Genomic DNA, 14,295 nt, shown 5'->3' on the forward strand with positions numbered 1-14,295 from the left:
AACCTCTAGGGCCATCCTCACCACAAACATCCAGGGAAGGGAACTGTGGGAAGGGAAGTCCCGTCGAGGCAAATTAACTCACTACCAAGCAACACAATCATGGTATTTTTCCCGTTGATTTAAGCCTAAGTTTATGCCCTTTGGCCAAGTTTTATGCTTTCTCTTTTTTAAGTTTTTTTAAAATTAATTAATTAATTAATTAATTTTTGGCTGCGTTGGGTCTTCGTTGCTGCACACGGGCTTTCTCTAGTTGCGGAGAGCGGGGGCCACTCTTCGTTGTGGTGCACGGGCTTCTCATTGCTGTGGCTTCTCTTGTTGCAGAGCACGGGCTCTAGGCATGCAGGCTTCAGTATTTGCGGCACTTGGGCTCAGTAGTTGTGGCTCTCGGACTCTAGAGTGCAGGCTCAGTATTAGGGGTGCGTGAACTTAGCTGCTCCGCGGCATGCGGGATCTTCCTGGAGCAGGGATCGAACCCGTGTCCCCTGCATTGGCAGGCGGATTCTTAACCACTGTACCACCGGGGAAGTCCTATACTTTCTTTATAAAGGTTTTACACATCTTTTGCTAGATCTAGCCTGAGTATACTTTTCGTTCAGAGTTTTGCCTATCATCCTAATAGTGATTTCCTTTATGTCAAAAGAATCCAATCTCAGTCACACTTTGCACCCATCTTATCTCTTCAGTCTTCCATTTGGAGGATTTCTTCAGTCTTTCCTCAACTCTCATGACCCTAACATCTTTGAAGATTGTGGGACAATCTTCAAAGATGCGGAATGACATCGATGTGATGGAATTTTGTGGAGTGACCCTCAATTTGAGTTCATCCACTGTTTCCTATGATGAGACTCTGTTACATGTCTGCTTGGAATTTCACAGAAGGGAGGCTGTGTTCCTCTCCTTGTCTCTTATCAGGCAGCACCTGATTTCAACGTGTCCCATGACTGGTGACGTGAGCACTGATCTCTTGATTAAGACGGTTTGGCCAAGTTTCTCCACAGGGAAGTTACTTTTCCTCTTCTGTATGTAATAAATATTTCAGGGGGAGATACTCAATTGCCCATTCCTATTCTACTTTCACCCACTAATTTTAGCATCTATGGGTGTATCTTATCTGAATTATTCCTACGATGACGGCCAAAGAGTGATATCCTAAGTCCATCATTCTCTCTACATTTAATTAGCTTGTGTTATAGTGTTAGGAAGAGCTTTCTCTTTTCCTCATTTACTTGTTCATTTTTAAATGTACGTCAGTGTGAACTCAAGGATTCCTATTTTATTCGGTGGGTTTTAATCCGTTTCTATCATTACTTATTTTCAAGTTCTTGTCGTCCCAGGTTTGGAAGTGGGGGCCTATTCAAGGTGGGTTTAGCGGCTTTTGATATGATCGCATAGTCTCTGAGTGATTCCTTAGCGTAAAAAGAAGTTTCAGGATTATCTTGTTCTTGTCCTGCCTCAGCCCCAGAACCAATCCGTTCTCTATGGAGTCCTGACTCCTTTTAGTGCAGAGAGGTATTTAGAAACCAATATCTGGGTGCCAGGTGAGCTCATTGCTATTGGAACTTGCTGCTCCCAGTTCCCCTTAGTGAACAAAGACAGGGAGTGCCTGTGTGTGTGTGTGTGTGTGTGTGTGTGTGTGTGTGTGCGCGCGCGCATGTACACACATATAAATCTCTAATTCTATATCTATATTGAAAAACATGCATTCACATCAATCCTTCCCATTCTAATTCAGTTCCATAGGATTCATTCCAATATTCCTTCTTTCCATATTTGGACCTCCTTTCCGTTAAAGAAAGAAACATGGGTCCCATTATTCTCAGTGTATTCACTTATTTTCTCAATCTCCTGTGTTCAGCAAATCTGCTATACCACTGGGCCACTGGCTGTCAGGACACCCTCATTCGGTGGACACCAGCCTTTGCTGGACTGCTACCCCACCCTTTTCCCTGGGCCCCCACATAAGGGCTCCATCCTCATGTGTATTCTACATTAGTAACTTCCATTTGAATTGATGATGCTTTATGTACATGGATTTTTGAATCTATGTTCACAAGAAATATTGACAATGGTTTTTCTTTCTCACAGATTTTTCTCTGGTAAACCTAGCCTTAAAAAAATGCATTGAATGGTTTTCTTTAATTTTTTATCCTCTGGGACAATATGGGACTTCTCTGGGTTTTTAAAGAACAATCCTGTGACATCATCAGAGTCCTGGGGAGTCTGTGTTCACTGTACTTTAAACTACGGATGCAGTGTAACACATACAGGTCCACTGCAGTCCTCAAGTGATTTTGGAAGGTTATATTGTCCCAGAAAATTGACCGTTTCTTCTAAATTTTCAAATTTATTGGTATAAATCTGTTTCAAAGCGTTGGCTTACTTTTTAACCTCTACAGTATCTGTAGTGTACTTCTTTTTTTTTTTTTTCCTGACCCACAAAGATTTTCATTAGTAAATTCAAGGGTTATAAAACTGATTTCATGGTGTAGTGTACTTCTTTTTATTCCTAAAACTTTATTTTCTTCTTTTCCTATAAGTAATACCATCAGGGTTTTGCCTACTTGTTTTTATTTTTGAATAGCCAATTTCTGGTTTGTTGATACTTTGAGTTGATTCTAATTCACTTTTATTATTTTTATCCTTTTCTTCCTCCCATTTTTCTTGGGCTTATTCTGATGTCCTTTCTCTAATTTGTTGCATTGGATATTTAGCTCATTAATTTCAGTCTTTTTTTCCTTAGTATATATGTGCACTTAAGGCCATATGCTTCCCTATAGTTACTACCTTATCTGCATCCACAAGTTTAACTAGATAGGATTTTCACTGCTGATTATTTATAATATTCTCTCACTTATATTATGACTTCCTCTTGTTTTTTTTTTTTTTTTGCCAGTTTCTTCTCTTTTAAATTGAAGTATAATTGATTTATAACATTATATTAGTTTCAGGTGTACAAAGTGATTCAATATTCTTACAGATTATACTCTAAAGTTATTACACAATATTGGCTGTATTCCCTGTACTGTACAATATATCCTTGTGGCTTCTTTCTTTTATACATAGTAGTTTGTACCTCTTAATCCCTTCCCCTATGTTGCCCCATCTTTCACTCATGAATTATTTATAGGCTTGTCTTTAAATTTACAAACAAATAGGATATTTGGGGCTTTCTTTATGTAGCATTGGACATAAACATAATGACATTTGCAACACAAGGATGAAGTAAACAAGTTGTTCCTGGCAAAATTCAGTTATAAAGTATCTTTTCATTTACACTACAGAACATCTTTTTAATGTGTGCAGAGGGTGCATTTTGAAGTGATTTCTAGTTTATGGGGTGGCACTAAGTAAAGTTTTGATACCTGGGCCCTACAAAGACCTTCAACTGGACCCCAGAGATGGACGACCAGTCTAAGACAGACACAAGATGCTGTGGGAGATAAAAGATGACCCCTGGCTCCAAAGAACCTAGAGAGAGTGGGACCAGAAAGAAAGCACCCAAATTCATCCTCCTCCATCCCCTCATTTGTTCATTCCCTGAGAACCGTCCTCCCAGGTCTGGTCTGCAATCTGTGAAAGAATTCCTGCTGTTCCTGATCCCCAGGCTTACCTAGAAATGCTTGCAAGGAAACACAGAAACAATGGCAGAGCCAAACTGGGACTTTCCTGTCCATAGGGTCAAGGACACTCTGGAGAGGATGACCCAAGGCACAGGCTGGGAATGGACACCAGGTGGCCTGGCATCCAGATGCTCTGGGGAGGTCGGCCCACCAAGCAGCTCAGATTTGGGACCTGCCTCTGTTGGGGGTTCAGGCCCAAGGAGCCTCAGACGGCGTCGGCCCCTCCTGCCCCACCCAGTCCCCAGTCTCCCCCAGAACTCCTGGGGCAGATTTTTGTTCTCCATTAAATGATGGGGTTGCCATCGCCCCTTAGCGAGCTGGGGTATTTCCAGCAAGGGATGTCCCTGCTCCTCTTCCCACGGGTATTCTGTTAAGGGGGCAGGAAGAAGCGCCGGAGGCATTCACACTTCATTCCTTCCCGTCTTTGCAGGCTTCATTCATCTGGGTTCTAAAGCAGGTGGGGGCGGGGAGCAGCTGAGGACTGGGCGGGACTGATGGAGGAAATGCCTTTATTTGGGGCCTGACTGTGTGCCAGGAACTGAGGCAGGAGCCTTATGCCCTCCGTTTGGTGTCCTTTATTTCATTTTTTACAAAGCGAGGAGTGCGGGTAGTTGGCTTGCTCCAGGTCACAGAGAAGATCTAATCTCAGAAGATGGCCCTCCTAGCAGAAGACATCCCTCCTCGCCACCTCTTTATAACACCTCCCCCCGCCCCCAGCAGCTCAAAGCTCCTGGTGACACTGTACACATCAGTGGCTGTGAACCCAGTTTCCTGAGTTGAGCAGAGACAGGTTCAACTCTGGACACCAACCCCTCCCCCGACCCCCCACATCACACCATCTCCCTGAGGCCTGGTCTCCTCATCAGCAAAATGGGAAGAATCCCATTAGCAGGGCTGCTGGGAAGATTCAACAGAATACTAAGGCTGTAAAGTGCATAGTTCAGCGATCCCTCTAAGAGAATAGGTATTGGGTCAGAATCAGAGAAAAGGCCAGGCCTGTAGCCGCACAGTTTGTTGGGATGGAGCATCTACTGAAAATGCTGCCTGGCCAAGGGCAGAGCCCCTCCCCTCTCCCTGTGTCAGAGTTTCCTCTTCTGTAAAGTGATGGGGCTTGGGGCAAGATCTCTGCTAAAAGCCAGAAACCCTGCACCCCGGGCGCTGCCCAGAGCACCCAGCCCCACTCCCAGGGTCCCTGGGCACCTTGCTATCAGCACGTTGAAGACAGAGCTTCTAAAAGGCCCTGACGGCCACCCTCACGGGTCCCATTCCTGAATCCCGCCATTCCTGCGGTGCCTGCCTGGGGCCTTCTGCGCTCCAGGGTCCTCGCCTGAAGCCAGAGCTTTTGAGTCACTGCTGAACCAAGAGCAGCAAGGCTGAGTCCTACAGGATGAGCCTTGGAAAATCTCGGCTTCTGCTTTCTTTTCTCCTGAGCCTCAGTTTCTTCCTCTTTGAAACGAGGTCACACCTCATGGTTCCCAAATCCCTGTCAGCGCTAAACATCCAAACCCCCTCCCCCCACCGCAGGCATCTATGTTCTTGTTTTAAGGTAACACGGAGGAAAGATGTTCCTATTGCACCCTCCAGAAAGCCATATGCCTCAACCGCACACAGCAGAGTTTACAAAAGCCTGTGACAGCCACAATCCCATTTCTCACAGAAATGAGAGCGCTGCTGTCTCCACGATTCAGAGAAGAAACCCGAATCCTCCTTGGCCATACAGCCGGGGGTGGTCAAACCAGGACTTGAACATAGGCCTTTAGACCCCAGACTCTGGTAGGACAAGTCACTGGGGTCCAAATCCTGGCCCCTCCACGGCGAGGAGCTCTGGAAACGAGGATGGGAGGGTGCATTTCCTAGGCTGGGCCACAAGATGGCGATCTGACTCTAGGCATTGCCATTGCAGGTGGGGAGGGGCTCCCTTGGTGTCACGATTGTGTGCTTACACGCTCACATCTTTACTTTCTCTCCAGTCCAGCACCTGGTTTTCCAGAGACGTGCAGTGATCTTTAAAAAAGCAAAGCAAACAAACAAAAAGGAAATCCGATCAGGTGCTGTGTTTGATTCCCTAAGGGCTTCTCACCACACCGAGAATAAAATCCACGGCCCAGATACGGCCTGACCCCCTGCACCCTCCCCCGCGCGCTCTTCCACCCGGCCTGCAGCCTGGCCGCTCAGCGCCACGTCCCGGCCAGCTGCAGAAGGGCTGGGCGGGCCGAGAACCTTGCCACCCTGTCACCCTGAGGTTCCGCGATTCGGAGAGGGAAAAACCATGCCTGGTCTAGAGTGTGTGCTCAAAGTAACCGCTGGAGGCCAACAGCGTGAAACCTGGAACTCTGGTTTGAGAGAGATTTCATTCACTCACTCACTCGTTCGTTGGTTCATCAGTATGGATCCAGCCCCTAGTAGGTGCCAAACACGTGGAATACAACTCATAGTGAGGCCAACGGGGGTGCAAATAACCACCGCCAGCCTCCTCCTCCACCCCTCAAGCCAGCCTAGGTGACCAAAGATCATTATACTATGAATGAAACAAAACTAGCCAAGGACGCGTTTACAATTCTGGAAGACGTTGCTATGATTTAACATGCGAAAGACAGAGCCCGATTCTGCAGCCTATCGCTGGGATAACTGACCACCCCTTTGGAAGAAAAAAACTCCATTTCTATAAAACCCAGTAAAGTATCTTTTTACGTGAGCAAGGTATACTTTTTATTAATCAAGTCTCTGCTTTTATGTCATTTTCTGATGATCTGTCCCAATCAGCTAATCACATCAGTCACATACCAGGTAAAGATTGTGTTTTTCTAGTACGACGCAATTATTTATATTTAGATGCTATCCTTACCCCATTTCTACTAATCTGTAACAAAGAAGGCAAGTAAAAGCAGTGTGTTTGTTACGCAAACACAGCTTTCCTGATGCCTCCTAGAGGAAGAAAGGAGCTTATGACTACGTTTTTGGGTCTGATTTGATTTTGTTTTGTTTGAGGAGGATGAGTCAGGGAGGGCTTCCTGGGGGAAGGGACATTTAAGTCAAGCCAAGGACAGAAGGATGAGTAGGAGCTAACCAGGGGCAGGGGGCAGGGTAGGGAAGGGTAGCTCAAGAAGGCAGCAGCAAGTGCAAAGGCCCCAAGGGAAAGAACATTCTGGAGCCTGAGAGCCCGTCAGCATATCTGGGACACAGAGTGCACGCTGTGGGGTGACCCTGGAGTCAGGAGACCCAGGGAGGGACCAGGATCTGAAGGGTTGTGTAGACCAAGTGAAGGGGGTCAGAGCCCCCCTCAGAGCCCTAGGGAGCATGAAATATTTTAAGGGGGAACTGACCTGATTCAACTCTCGTTCTAGAAAGATGCCAAGGGCAGCAGTGTGAGAAACGAGGGCTGGGGATCACACAGGAGATTGTCACGTCGCCCAGGGGGTGTTGATGGTGGTGGGGCCTAGGGTGGCAAAGTGAGGACAAAGAAAGTGGGATGGGAATTGACAGCTGATGGCTGATTGGTGGGAGGCTAAGGGAGGAGGAGGAAGCAGCCAGGGCGTCTGGGCTGAAGGGCGGTACCGTTTCTGGAGCAAGGAGGCCCGGGCCGGAGACAGATGGACATGTTTGGTGTGGAAAGCCCACAAGACATCCAAATGGGGGTGTCAGGTAGGCAATCAATCTGTGAAGTGACACCAAGACTGGAGGGTAAATGTGGGAGCCCTCAGCCACTAGGTCACATTTAAAGCTTTATGGACGAGATCATCCTGTGAGAGCCCAGCGATGAAGAGGGCCAGGGCCAGCCAAGCGGAGCCCAGTGTTTAGAGGGCGGGGCAGAGATGGAGGCTGAGAAGGAGGCGGGGAGGAGGCAGGGAAACCACGAGTGTCACAGAAGGAAAGCGTGGAGGGAGCTTCTGGAAGAAGACAGTGGTCAGCTGAGTCCAGTGCAGCTAAGAAGCCTCATCACATGAGGATGTGAACGGGTCCCTTGTGTTGTGTAACATGGTTGTTGGTGCCCTTGGTAAGAGAGAAGTCGGGGGGTGGGGTGGGGTGGCCAGAACCAGACGGCAGGGGCTGCAGGATGCGTGGGAAGTGAGGAAATGGAGAAAAGTTTCTCTCTGAAGGGAAACAGGTAAATGAGGGTGGAGGCTGGTGGGGCGCACTGAGGTCAGAGAGTTCTGTTCTTTTCTTAATAAGGCAGCAGTTCTGCAGGCTGATGTGATGCAAGGGGAGAGAAAGATGGAAGATTCCGGAGATGGAGAGAATAATTAAGGAATTGAAATCCTGGAGACGTTCACAAAGGGTGCAACCTGGAACAAGGTGGGGGATGTCAGAAAAGCAGGTTATATGTTTCCTCCATAAACCAGGAGAAACGGAGGAAGAAGAGGACCCAGGGAGGAGCAGGCGGGGATGCCCACGGGACCGCACCTTGGGCACCGCCTTTGGGAAGCAGACGTCTCTTGGCAGGACGTGGCTTGTCTTCAAGGTCTGAAGCACCTGGCCCCAAAGATGAGTCGACTTGGCCCCAGAATGGAGACCCAACCCAAGGTAAACGCCCTGGCTTACCTGCTTTGAGGTTGGCAGCCCTCGGCTTTCTCCCTGTGGAGGCTGCACACAGGGAGCTCCACCCAGCCAGAGGCGATCCAAACGAGGCCCCAGAGAAAGTGGTTTCCAAGGGGATGCTTTAGCAATACTTCAGGTCTTGTCTCTGCAGAGAGAAGAGGCGAAATAGACAAAGGGCCTTAATCCTCCCCTAATCCTGCCCAGTGCCTGTGCTCACACTGCCTGTCCTGCTTAGTCAAGCTCTTAGGAAAAGGCATCAACTGACAGTGGGCATGTAAAGAAAACTAAGGGGGAAGGAAGGCAGGAAGGCAGGGAGGAGAAAAAGGGAGCAAAAGAGGAAGATTCATTAGTGCCCGGCGTTTTAAGGAGAGAAGCTTCCAGAGTGACTCAACCCATTCTTTCACATAGAGCCAAGCTGTGTGCAGGCAGGGGACTGGCAGCTGCTCTCTGCATGGAGCCTCGGCTCAGTCTGGAGATGCGACCAAACCCGAATCCTGGCACCAGGCCCGCTCCAGCTCTAGGTCAGCATAAGTCTCACAACTTTCCTCTGGGGCGCACCGAAGCCAGGGGCTTTCAGTGCTGCCCAGCGACTCCAGAATTTCCCTTGTTCTGCAGCTGGAGAATCAAGGCTGAAAGAATGGTAAGCGCCCGAGCTTGCCGGGCCAGGGAGCTGCAAAGCCAGAATCCGAGCCTCTCTGAAGGATGCTCAAGGTCTGATGATCTGCTAGTCGTGCAGCCTTAGAAGGCTGCAAAGGACCTACCTCATAGGGTCATTTTGATGTTTAAATGAGTTTATACTTATGAAGTACGTACAAAACATCCTACGTGCCCTATGATGTTTGGCTATTATTATAGGGGGTTATCTACTCCCCAATCTCCATCAGCACCGCCATTGCGAGGCAATCCAAATAAGGATACTATCAAAATAAGGAGTGTGCTTTCTGAGAAGGCACTGCTTCAAGATGAATTCCCCACATTTAAAGTACATCGCCACGCCTAACCCCTCCTTCTTAGGAACTAGCATTTCAGGAATTGTCAATTTCCTTTTTTTTTTTTTGCTATCTATTATTTTCATTAAAATCATCTTGGGTCAAAGCAAGAGCTATTTGAATATACTCTTTGGAGAAATCTTGACTTTTAAAAAAGGGAAGAAAAATATTAGCCACACTTCTGGGTCACCACTGTGGAAATTTCAGCAAACAACCATAGCTGTTGTTTTCACTGGCGCGTGAATAAAATGGGCATCAAAGATGAGAACAGTGTGTCAGGACCAGTCGAATCACATTCTCTTTGCTCTGTTGGCTCAGCCCTCCTTCCAGTCCAAACGGCAAGACTCTTTGAAAGAATTTTTTTTCTTATATTAAAATGAAGGCTTTGATACACTTATGGGAGGAAAAATGAAGAGCATCTAAACGGGAAAAAAGCATGCTATGTTCCTCTGCTACACTCTGCTCACACCAGATGCATGGGGGTTTCTCCTACAGCTCAATTCATTGTGATATCAACAGAGCCCTCACCCCTGAAAGACTGACTCCCCTCCAGAGGACAGTCACAAGCCTGGGCCTCCAATGCTTCCGACCACGTACTCTCTTCGGGTTTGATGATTTCCCAGAAGGCTCCCAGGACTCATGAAACCCGTGTCCTTGCTAGATTACCAGTTTACTATCAAGGATACACCTCAGGCACAGCCAGGTAGAAGAGATGGATAGGTTTGGGGGCCGTGCACAGAGCTGCCATGCCTTCTCCAGGCGCCCTACACTTCCAGCACCCCCAGGTGCTCACCAATGTGGAAGCTCTCTGAATCCCATCCTGAAGGGATTTTTATGGAGGTTCCATTACAGAGGCACAATTGAATGCATCATTGGCAACCAGCAATGAACTCAACTTGCAGCCCCTTTCCCTCCCCCAAAGGTCAGGGGGCGGGGCTGGAAGTTCTAATCTCTAAACACGTGGTTGGTTCCCCTGGCAACGCCCCCTCCCCCCCCCCCATCCTAAGGCCACCCAGGAGCCCCAGTCACCAGCCATCTCATTCGTACACAAAAAGACTTTTTTACTCTGGAGATTCCAAAGGTTTTAGGAGCTATGTGTCTGGAAATGGGGGGCAGAGACCAGGCATATATTTCTTATTATGCCACAGCATCTGTAAAAGAGTAAGGAGGCATTCGGAAGAATCGTTTATGTACCCAGAATTCTCTAGGCAGGGGGGCATATTGGGGTCCTCTCCCCTTGTCTCCTCCACGTGACCCAAGCTGAGTCAATCAGAGTCCTTCCCTGGGATTTTCCAGCTTGAAATCGTATAGTTCCTCTCTTCTACTCTTCAGGGAGGAAGCCTTACAAATCTGATTGAGTCAAATTCTAAGACACTTGACTATGATTTACTAATGGGCCAGGTCACTTAATGGGCCAGGTCACTGTCACTTAAAACAGCAGCTCCTGACCCCAGCTCTTCTAGCCTTCAAGTTCTACATCCTTGCTTTCTCATCCCTCGGCGTGATTCATCCCCCCCACCGCCACCCCCTCCCCCGCCGCCAGGTGGCCAGGTGAGAGTTGATTGGCAGTTGGCAGGAGATGAAAGGTTATCCTTTTTCTCCATCTTCACATCTAAGCCAAGAGGTACTGCCCTATTTATCAGCAGTCTGCATCAGAGTTCTGCCAAAAGTCCACTTAATAACAATGAAACTGGACTTCCCTGGTGGTCCAGTGATTAAGACTTCACACTTCCACTGCAGGGGGCATGGGTTCAATCCCTGGTCGGGGAATTAAGATCCCACATGCCATGCAGTGAGGCCATAATAATAATAATAGTAATAATAAAGCTGACTTTTAATTTGCCTTTGCCTCTCTGGTGGGTGGGCCTTAAGCAGAAGGAGTGGATTGGGCTAAAACAAGATTCGGGTATTCCTGGGATGACATGCTCAGCACAGGCCCTTGCCACTTCTTTTGGGGAAACACTGTGAATGATTCAGCATAGCTGTCAATCACAGTATCCCATCCTCTTGGCCATGGAGAAGGGCATAAGTCCCAGATCCTGCCAATCACAGTGCCTCATTTCACTAGCCATAGTGATTGATCTAGGAGTTGGACATGTGACCTGAGCAGAGCCAATCAGATTCCTTGAAATTGGGGGAGATTTGACTTTGAAGTAGACACTGAAAGGATGGTGAGAAAGGATGTTGCCACTCCATACGGATTATCCCCTGTCCTGGTTACCTCATGGGCTTGTCTAAAAACACAGGTTCCCAGGTGGTCCAGTGGTTAGGACCCAGTGCTTTCACTGCCGTGGGCCAGGGTTCAACCCCTGGTCACAGGGAACTAGGATTCTGCAAGCTGCACTGCTGGGCCAAACAAAAACAAAACAAAAAACAAACAAAAAAACACAGGTTCCCAGGTGAGATCTACTGAATCAGAATCTCAGGTAAGGAAGGAGGTGGGAATCTATGTTTCTTCATCAGCAACCTAGGTGACTTTTATATAGCCTGCCTGGGCTAACCGCAGAATTAGGAATCATTGGTTTATTATACAAAGAAGCCTAGATATAAAATGAAGAATCCCATCAACTTTCTTATACGGTACTAATCATACATACAGTCCAGGACTGGCTGAATTTCACTCTTGTTCTCTTTCTGTTGAACAATTAATTTAAAAACATTTACATGGGGGTTGAGTTATGTGTGTACTTCTCCATGTACATGTTGTAATGACAAACAACCTTTCTGTTTTTCATCTCTCTTGAAAAACTCGGTGCCTTTGAATGCCACACTGCATGGAGAATGCATGATATGGGGCCCAGTTCATCCTACAGGGTTATTCCCGTTTCCCTCCTCAACCATGGGCTGGTGGCTATGGTTGGCTTATTGGCCCAGTCTAAGATTTCCCAATTCTATAATAGGAAATTCTATAATGACCATGTATCCTTTTTACAACCACAAGAAAAAAGTTTAAAATAAATTTTAAACGAACTCCAAAGCTCCCCCTGCCAATCTTTTTTTTTTTTTTTTAAGGCAGTGCTATAAGTCTGAAAAATGATTATAATGATTGCCTCTTACATCTTTCTGGCTTTTCCAATCCATCTGCAAGTTGGTTGGGAAGATGACACCTGCATCTGGGGTGTTTGACATGATAAATGCAGGGGTATAGCCAGGCTTGAGAGTTTGGGCTTTTCCAACACCACTGCTGGTATAAGAAGCACTCTCCTGGCTCAAGAGGAGAAAGGCTCATATTTTTCAAGTTAAAATGCTATGAGGAAACTTGGCAGAAGTCCAAGGTTATAGGCCACAAAGGCTCTCATTCCTCTTTTATGAAAAAAAGAAATGCCTAAGAGGCAACACTTTCCGAACAATTAACTACCCTGTGGGCCCCTGAGGGTCCTGGGTGACAAAGAGCTCCATGTCCTCTGCAAATCCAGGTGGGGTTTCTACCTCAGACAAGGAAACCCAACGGAGAATCTGGAGGGTGCCTGCGAGCTAGAAAAACTCGTTCAAGTTTCTGTCTTGAATCCTTCTCCCGGGTTCAACAAGAAGACACCACCCTATGCGCCCCCCACCCCCAGCTTGATGTATCATGACCAGAGGCAAATAAGCGATTCTTCAGCAAAGCTTAAACTGTAATTAAGGAGGAAATTTTTCAAGGAGCTCCTTGCAAACAGCTTGATGCGGTTGGGACCAGGTTGCAGGGACCAGCGGGGACTGTCCTGGACTATCAGGACAAGGGTCATTGGGATTCCTGAGCAGGTGGCCTAATTTATGGGTTTGCAAAGTTGCAAGATCTTGGGTCAGGAGATACGACTTAGAAAATGTCCGGTTTTCAGCCCTTCAGAGCTTAGAGACCAGGGCTGGGCTGGGAGAGAAGTCAGGCAGGGCTTTGGGGACACTTGTCCCATTGCTTCTCAAATTCAGAAGATGTCTTTCTCAGCAAACTCATTTTTGAGAACATCTGCCAGGGAAATAAATGTCCTCAGTAGAGCAGCTTTGGAAACGTCTATGGAAGGGAAGCAAAATGCAGTCATTAAAAATGGTGGTGACGAAGGGTGTTTACTGACTTGGAAGATGTTCGTAGTATACGACAGGGTTGGCACACATTTTCTGTAAAGGGCCAGATAGGAATTGTAGGCTCTGAGGTACATATGGTCTCAAAAGCAGACACAGGCAATATGTGAATAACAAGGCTGCTGTCACTACAACAGCGGAGCTGAGCAGATGTGACAGAGACCAGAGGACTCTCAGAGCCCCAAGTATTTACTATTTCCAGCCAATTACAGAAAAAGTGTGCGGACCTCTGAGTACACTGGGTGGGTTACAAGCCAATGAAGGAAGGAAGTCAGGAGAAGCAGCCTCCCTACTTTCTCATAATAGTCAAGGTGAGAGAATTGACTCACAGTTGGAAACCACTGGCCACCACACCAGCTGAGCCAGGTAGCGCATGGACGCATGGACGTGACTCATTCTTTCTGAAACGCTGGCTCACATTCCCCTCCTGCCCTTCATCTAAATTGCAAGCACATCATTTTGGGCCCTCCCCCAATCTGACTCCACCTATCCCTGAGCTTGAACCCCACCGCTCTGGGATTTCACTTTACATTCCCATAAAGAGGGTATCTGGTGTCCCTTCCCCACTTTCCACCCGTCCTTCCCCTGGAAACAAGTACCCTCGCTTCCCTCCACACCCCTGCTCCTAGTCCACTTGTCTCCCAAAAGCTGAGCATCCAGGACAAGGATGTGACCTAGGCCTAAGCCAATCAGCACTCTGCTTTCACCTTAGCCATTGTGATTGGTCAGGGATGGGCAGATGATCTAGAAAGAGCCAATGAGAAGCCATGAGACGTTTGATAAGGAAGCCAAAGGAAAGGTCTGCGTGGCCGGGGCCCCAGGAGCTCCTGGCAGCCTGCTTGCAAACACAGGGGAAGGCCTGTCTGAGAACGAAGTCAAGATAAAAGAAACCAAGCCAGCCATGGAGAGAGAAAGACATGGTGAGGACATTGTGTGATAACCTGTGCCCCTGGCACCATGTCTGCCCATTTCAACTTCTTAGTTATTTGAGCCAGTTTCATTCTGTTTAGCCATGTTTACAGTTGCAACAAAGAGTCTTACCTGATATATCTGCCTTCAGCTCTTGGCACATCTCATGCAGTTCTGTCTGTTAG

This window comes from Hippopotamus amphibius, chromosome 12 (assembly GCF_030028045.1).
Source record: "Hippopotamus amphibius kiboko isolate mHipAmp2 chromosome 12, mHipAmp2.hap2, whole genome shotgun sequence".
NCBI lineage: Eukaryota > Metazoa > Chordata > Mammalia > Artiodactyla > Hippopotamidae > Hippopotamus > Hippopotamus amphibius.